Below are 9352 nucleotides of genomic sequence, written 5' to 3' on the forward strand. Positions count from 1 at the left end.
TCTTCAATAAGTGGTGCTAGGAAAACTGGACAGCTATATGTAAAAGAATGAAATTAGAATGCTCCCTAACACCATACACTAAAATAAACTCAAAATGGAGTAAAGACCTAAATGTAATGCCAGACACTATAAACTCTTAGAGGAAAACACAGGCAGAACACACTCTGAAATAAATTATAGTAAGGTGCTTTTTGACCCAACTTCTAGAGAAATGAAAATAAAAACAAAAATAAACAAATGGGACGTAATGAAACTTAAAAGCTTTTGCACAGCAAAGGTATCCATAAAGAAGAAGAAAAGACAACCCTCAGAATGGGAGAAAATATTTGCAAATGAAGCAACTGACAAAGGATTAAACTCCAAAATATACAAGCAGCTCATGCAGCTCAATATGAAAGAGCAAAAAACCCAATCCAAAAATTGGCAAAAGACCTAAATAGACATTTCTCCAAAGAAGATACACAGACTGCCAAGAAACACATGAGAAGCTGCTCAACATCACTAATTATTAGAGAAATGCAAATCAAAACTACAATGAGGGGGCTTCCCTGGTGGCTCAGTGGTTGAGAATCTGCCTGCCAATGCAGGGGACACGGGTTCGAGCCCTGGTCTGGGGGGATCCCACATGCCGCGGAGTAACTGGGCCCGTGAGCCACAACTACTGAGCCTGCACGTCTGGAGCCTGTGCACCGCAACAAGAGGGGCCGCGATGGTGGGAGGCCCGTGCACCGCGATGAAGAGTGGGCCCTGCTTGCCGCAACTGGAGAAAGCCCTCGCACAGAAACAAAGACCCAACACAGCCAAAAATAATAAAAATAAATAAATAAAACATAAATTCGGCTATAAAAAAAAAACTGAATCACTTTAAAAAAAAAAAAAAAACTACAATGAGGTATAACCTCACACCAGTCAGAATGGTTATTATCAAAAAATCTACAGGCCTTTCCGTGCAGATGAAATACTTCTGGATGGGACTTCCAGCATTTTCCTGGTCGTGCTGTGTGGATGAAAGGCTCTTGTTGCTCCATCCAGGAATCGGGGCTGTGCCTCTGAGGTGGGAGAGCCAACTTCAGGACACTGGTCCACAAGAGACATCTCAGCTCCATGTAATACCAAACGGCGAAAATCTCCCAGAGATCTCCATCTCAACACCAAGACCCAGCTTCACTCAACGACCAGCAAGCTACAGTGCTGGACACACTATGCCAAACAACTACCAAGACAGGAAGACAGCCCCATCCATTAGCAGAGAGGTTGCCAAAAATCATAATAAGGACACAGACACCCCAAAACACACCACCAGACGTGGACCTGCCCACCAGAAAGACAAGATCCAGCCTCATCCACTAGAACACAGGCAGTAGTCCCCTCCACAAGGAAGACTACACAAACCACTGAACCAACCTTAGCCACTGGGGACAGATACCAAAAACAACAGGAACTACAAACCTGCAGCCTGCGAAAAGGAGACCCCAAACACAGTAAGATAAGCAAAATGAGAAGACAGAAAAACACACAGCAGATGAAGGAGCAAGGTAAAAACATACCAGACCTAACAAATGAAAAGGAAAAAGGCAGTCTACCTGAAAAATAATTCAGAATAATGAGAGTAAAGATGATCCAAAATCTTGGAAATAGAATAGACAAAATGCAAGAAACAATTAACAAGGACCTAGAAGAACTAAAGAGGAACCAAGCAACGATGAAAAACACAATAAATGAAATTAAAAATATTCTAGAAGGGATCAATAGCAGAATAACTGTGGCAGAAGAACGGATAAGTGACCTGGAAGATAAAATAGTGGAAATAACTACTGCAGAGCAGAATAAAGAAAAAAGAATGAAAAGAACTGAGGACAATCTCAGAGACCTCTGGGACAACATTAAACGCACCAACATTCGAATTACAGGGGTCCCAGAAGAAGAAGAGAAAAAGAAAGGGACTGAGAAAATATTTGAAGAGATTATAGTTGAAAAACTCCCTAATATGGGAAAGGAAATAGTTAATCAAGTCCTGGAAGCGCAGAGGATCCCATACAGGATAAATCCAAGGAGAAACACAAAAAGACACATATTAATCAAACTATCAAAAATTAAATATAAAGAAAACATATTAAAAGCAGCAAGGGAAAAATAACAAATAACACACAAGGGAATCCCCATAAGGTTAACAGCTGCCCTTTCAGCAGAAACTCTGCAAGCCAGAAGGGAGTGGCAGAACATATTTAAAGTGATGAAAGAGAAAAACCTACAACCAACATTACTCTACCCACCAAGGATCTCATTCAGATTTGATGGAGAAATTAAAACCTTTACAGACAAGCAAAAACTGAGAGAGTTCAGCACCACCAGGCCAGCTTTACAACAAATGCTAAAGGAACTTCTCTAGGCAAGAAACACAAGAGAAGGAAAACACCTACAATAACAAACCCAAAACATTTAAGAAAATGGGAATAGGAACATACATATTGATAATTACCTTAAATGTAAATGGATTAAATGCTCCCACCAAAAGACACAGACTGGCTGAATGGATACAAAAACAAGACCTGTGTATATGCTGTCTACAAGAGACCCACTTCAGACCTAGGGACACATACAGTCTGAAAGTGAGGGGGTGGAAAAAGATATTCCATGCAAATGGAAATCAAAAGAAACCTGGAGTAGCAATTCTCATATCAGACAAAATAGACTTTAAAATAAAGACTATTACAAGAGACAAAGAAGGACACTATATAATGATCAAGGGATCGATTCAAGAAGAAGATATGACAATTGTACATATTTATGCACCCAACATAGGAGCACCTCAATACATAAGGCAAATACTAAAAGCCATAAAAGGGGAAATCGACAGTAACACAATCATAGTAGGGGAATTTAACACCCCACTTTCACCAATGGACAGATCATCCAAAATGAAAATAAATAAGGAAACACAAGCTTTAAATGATACATTAAACAAGATGGACTTAATTGATAATTATAGGACATTCTACCCAAAAACAACAGAATACACATTTTTCTCAAGTGCTCATGGAACATTCTCCAGGATAGATCATATCTTGGGTCACAAATGAAGCCTTGGTAAATTTAAGAAAATTGAAATCGTGTCAAGTATCTTTTCCGACCACAAGGCTATGAGACTAGATATCAATTACAGGAAAAGATCTGTAAAAAATTCAAACACATGGAGGCTACACAATACACTACTTAATAACGAAGTGATCACTGAAGAAATCAAAGGGGAAATCAAAAAATACCTAGAAACAAATGACAATGGAGACACGACGACCCAAAATCAATGAGATGCAGCAAAAGCAGTGCTAAGATGGAATTTTATAGCAATACAAGCCTACCTCAAGAAACAGGAAACATCTCGAATAAACAACCTAGCCTTGCACCTGAAGAAATTAGAGAAAGAAGAACAAAAAATCCACAAAGCAAGCAGAAGGAAAGAAATCATAAAGATCAGATCAGAAATGAATGGAAAAGAAATGAAGGAGACAATAGCAAAGATCAATAAAACTAAAAGCTGGTTCTTTGAGAAGATAAACAAAATTGATAAACCATTAGCCAGACTTATCAAGAAAAAAAGGGAGAAGACTCAAATCAATAGAATTAGAAATGAAAAAGGAGAAATAACCACTGACACTGCAGAAATACACAGGATCATGAGAGATTACTACAAGCAATTCTATGCCAATAAAATGGACAACCTGGAAGAAATGGACAGTTTCTTAGAAATGCACAACCTGCCGAAAAACTGAAAAACTGGTGAAAAACTGAAGCCATTTCCACTAAGATCAGGAACAAGACAAGGTTGCCCACTCTCACCACTATTATTCAACATAGTTTTGGAAGTGTTAGCCACAGCAATCAGAGAAGAAAAAGAAATAAAGGGAATCCAAATCGGGAAAGAAGAAGTAAAGCTGTCACTGTTTGCAGATGACATGATACTATACATAGAGAATCCTGAAGATGCTACCAGAAAACTACTAGAGCTAATCAATGAATTTGGTAGAGTAGCAGGATACAAAATAAATGCACAGAAATCTCTTACATTTCTATACACTAATGATGAAAAATCTGAAAGTGAAATTAAGAAAACACTCCCGTTTACCATTGCAACAAAAAGAATAAAATATCTAGGAATAAACCTACCTAAGGAGACAAAAGACCTGTATGCAGAAAATTAGAAGACACTGATGAAAGAAATTAAAGATGATACAAATAGATGGAGAGATATACCATGTTCTTGGATTGGAAGAATCAACATTGTGAAAATGACTCTTCTACCCAAAGCAATCTACAGATTCAATGCAATCCCTATCAAACTACCACTGGCATTTTTCACAGAACTAGAACAAAAAATTTCACAATTTGTATGGAAACACAAAAGACCCCGAATAGCTAAAGCAAACTTGAGAACGAAAAATGGAGCTGGAGGAATCAGGCTCCCTGACTTCAGACTATATTACAAAGCTACAGTAATCAAGACAGTTTGGTACTGGCACAAAAACAGAAATATACATCAATGGAACAGGATAGAAAGCCCAGAGATAAACCCACGCACAAATGGTCACCTTATCTTTGATAAAGGAGGCAAGCATATACAGTGGAGAAAAGACAGCCTCTTCAATAAGTGGTGCTGGGAAAATTGGACAGATACATGTAAAAGTATGAAATTATAACACTCCCTGACACAATACACAAAAATAAACTCAAAATGCATTCAAGACCTAAGTGTAAGGGCAGACACTATCAAACTCTTAGAGGAAAACATAGGCAGAACACTCTATGACATAAATCACAGCAAGATTCTTTTTGACCCAGCTCCTAGGGAAATGGAAATACAAACACAAATAAACAAATGGGACCTAATGAAACTTAAAAGCTTTTGAACAGCAAAGGAAACCATAAACAAGACCAAAAGACAACCCTCAGAATGGGAGAAAATATTTGCAAATGAAGCAACTGACAAAGGATTAATCTCCAAGATTTACAAGCAGCTCATGCAGCTCAATAACAAAAAAACAAACAACCCAATCCAGAAATGGACAGAAGTCCTAAATAGACATTTCTTCAAAGAAGATATACAGATTGCCAACAAACACATGAAAGAATGCTCAACATCATTAATCATTAGAGAAATGCAAATCAAAACTATAATGAGATATGATCTCACACTGGTCAGAATGGCCATCATCAAAAAATCTAGAAACAATAAATGCTGGAGAGGGTGTGGAGGAAAGGGAACACTCTTGCACTGTTGGTGGGAATGTAAATTGATACAGCCACTATGGAGAACAGTATGGAGGTTCCTTAAAAAACTACAAATAGAACTACCATATGACCCAGCAATCCCACTACTGAGCATATACCCTGAGAAAACCATAGTTCAAAAAGAGTCATGTACCAAAATGTTCATTGCAGCTCTATTTCCAATAGCCAGGACATGGAAGCAACCTAAGTGTCCACCATCGGATGAATGGATAAAGGTGTGGCACATATATACAATGGAATATTACTCAGCCATAAAAAGAAACGAAATGGAGTTATTTGTAGTGAGGTGGATGGACCTAGAGTCTGTCATACAGAGTGAAGTAAGTCAGAAAGAGAAAAACAAATACAGTATGCTAACAAATATATATGGAATCTAAGGGGAAAAAAAAAAGGCCATGAAGAACCTAGTGGCAAGACGGGAATAAAGACACAGACCTACTAGAGAATGGACTTGAGGGTATGGGGAGGGAGAGGGGTGAGATGTGACAGGGTGAAAGAGTGTCATGGACATATATACACTACCAAATGTAAAATAGATAGCTAGTGGGAAGCAGCCGCATAGCACAGGGAGATTAACTCGGTGCTTTGTGACGACCTAGAGGGGTGGAATGGGGAGGGTGGGAGGGAGGGAGATGCAAGAGGGAAGAGATATGGGAACATATGTATATGTATAACTGATTCACTTTGGTATAAAGCAGAAACTGACACACCATTGTAAAGCAATTATACTTCAATAAAGATGTTAAAAAAAAAGAAGAAAAAGGGAGAACACTCAAATCAATAGAATTAGAAATGAAAAAGGAGAAGTAAACACTGACACTGCAGAAATGCAAACAATCATGAGAGATTACTACAAGCAACTCTATGCCAATAAAATGGACAACCTGGAAGAAATGGACAGATTCTTAGAAATGCACAACCTGCCGAGACTGAACCAGGAAGAAATAGAATATATGAACAGACAAATCACAAGCACTGAAATTCAAACTGTGATTAAAAACCTTCCAACAAACAAAAGCCCAGGATCAGATGGCTTCACAGGTGAATTCTATCAACATTTAGAGAAGAGCTAACACCTATCTTTCTCAAACTCTTCCAAAATATTGCAGAGGGAGGAACACTCCCAAACTCATTCTACGAGGCCACCATCACCCTGATACCAAAACCAGACAAAGATGTCACAAAGAAAGAAAACTACAGGCCAATATCACTGATGAACATTGATGCAAAAATCCTCAACAAAATACTAGCAAACAGAATCCAAGAGCACATTAAAAGGATCATACACCATGATCAAGTGGGGTTTATCCCAGGAATACAAGGATTCTTCAATATACGCAAATCAATCTACTTGTTACACCATATTAGCAAACTGAAGGAGAAAAACCATTTCCACTAAGATCAGGAACAAGACAAGGTTGCCTACTCTCACCACTATTATTCAACATAGTTTTGGAAGTGTTAGCCACAGCAATCAGAGAAGACAAAGAAATAAAAGGAATCCAAATCAGAAAAGAAGAAGTAAAGCTGTCACTGTTTGCAGATGACATGATACTATACATAGAGAATCCTGAAGATGCTACCAGAAAACTACTAGAGCTAATCAATAAATTTGGTAAAGTAGCATTTTACAAAATTAATGCACAGAAATCTCTTGCATTTCTATACATTAATGATAAAAAATCTGAAAGTGAAATTAAGAAAACACTCCCGTTTACCATTGCAACAAAAAGAATAAAATATCTAGGAATAAACCTACCTAAGGAGACAAAAGACCTGTATGCAGAAAATTATAAGACACTGATGAAAGAATTTAAAGATGATACAAATAGATGGAGAGATATACCATGTTCCTGGATTGGAAGAATCAACATTGTGAAAATGACTCTACTACCCAAAGCAATCTACAGATTCAATGCAATCCCTATCAAACTACCACTGGCATTTTTCACAGAACTAGAACAAAAATTTTCACAATTTGTATGGAAACACAAAAGACCCCGAATAGCCAAAGCAATCTTGAGAATGAAAAATGGAGCTGGAGGAATCAGGCTCCCTGACTTCAGACTATATTACAAAGCTACAGTAATCAAGACAGTTTGGTACTGTCACAAAAACAGAAATATAGATCAATGGAACAGGATAGAAAGCCCAGAGATAAACCCACGCACAAATGGTCACCTTATCTTTGATAAAGGAGGCAAGCATATACAGTGGAGAAAAGACAGCCTCTTCAATAAGTGGTGCTGGGAAAATTGGACAGGTACATGTAAAAGTATGAAATTAGAACACTCCCTGACACCATACACAAAAATAAACTCAAAATGGATTCAAGACCTAAGTGTAAGGGCAGACACTATCAAACTCTTAGAGGAAAACATAGGCCGAACACTCTATGACATAAATCACAGCAAGATCCTTTTTGACACACCTCTTAGAGAAATGGAAATAAAAACACAAATAAACAAATGGGAACTAAAGGAACTTAAAAGCTTTTGAACAGCAAAGGAAACCATAAACGAGACCAAAAGACAACCCTCAGAATGGGAGAAAATATTTGCAAATGAAGCAACTGACAAAGAATTAATCTCCAAGATTTACAAGCAGCTCTTGCAGCTCAATAACAAAAAAACAAACAACCCAATCCAGAAATGGACAGAAGTCCTAAATAGACATTTCTCCAAAGAAGATATACAGGTTGCCAACAGACACATGAAAGAAAGCTCAACATCATTAATCATTAGAGAATTACAAATCAAAACTACAATGAGATATCATCTCACACGGGTCAGAATCGCCATCATCAAAAAATCTAGAAACAGTAAATGCTGGAGAGGCTGTGGAGGAAAGGGAACACTCTTGCACTGTTGGTGGGAATTGAAATTGATACAGCCACTATAGAGAACAGTATGGATGTTCCTTAAAAACCTAAAAATAGAACTACCATACGACCCAGCAATCCCACTACGGGGCATATACCCTGAGAAAACCAAAATTCAGGAAGAGTCATGTACCAAAATGTTCATTGCAGCTCTATTTCCAATAGCCAGGACATGGAAGCAACCTAAGTGTCCATCATCAGATGAATAGATAAAGAAGATGTGGCACATTTATACAATGGAATATTACTCAGGTATAAAAAAACCAAAATGGAGTTATTTGTAGTTAGGTGGATGGAGTTAGAGTCTGTCATACAGAATGAAGTATGTCAGAAAGAGAAAAAAAATACAGTATGCTAACACATATATATATGGAATCTAAGGGGGAAAAAAAAAGGTCAGGAAGAACCTAGTGGCAAGACGGGAATAAAGACACAGACCTACTAGAGAATGGACTTGAGGATATGGGGAGGGGGAAGGGTAAGATGTGACAAAGTGAGAGAGTGGCATGGACATATATACACTACCAAACGTAAAATAGATAGCTAGTGGGAAGCAACCACATAGCACAGGGAGATCAGCTCTGTGCATTGTGACCACCTAAAGGGGTGGGATATGGAGGGTGGGAGGGAGGGAGATGCAAGAGGGAAGAGATATGGGAACATATGTATATGTATAACTGATTCATTTTGTTATAAAGCAGAAACTAACACATCATTGTAAAGCAATTATACTCCAATAAAGATGTTTTAAAAAATCTACAAACAACAAATGCTGGAGAGGGTGTGGAGAAAAGGGAACCCTCTTGCACTGTTGGTGGGAATGTAAAGTGATACAGCCAGTATGGAGGACAGTATGGATATTCCTTAAAAACCTAAAAATAGAACTACCATACCACCCAGCAATCCTGCTACTGAGCATATACCCTGAGAAAACCATAATTCAAAAAGAGAGTCATGTATCACAATGTTCATTGCAGCTCTATTTACAATAGCCAGGACATGGAAGCAACCTAAATGTCCATCATCAGATGAATGGATAAAGAAGATGTGGCACATATATACAATGGAATATTTCTCAGCCATAAAAAGAAACGAAATGGAGTTATTTGTAGTGAGATGGATGGACCTAGAGTCTGTCATTCAGAGTGAAGTAAGTCAGAAAGAGAAAAACAAATACAGTATGCT

This window comes from Eschrichtius robustus, chromosome X, assembly GCF_028021215.1.
Source record: "Eschrichtius robustus isolate mEscRob2 chromosome X, mEscRob2.pri, whole genome shotgun sequence".
In the NCBI taxonomy this organism is placed as follows: Eukaryota; Metazoa; Chordata; class Mammalia; order Artiodactyla; family Eschrichtiidae; genus Eschrichtius; species Eschrichtius robustus.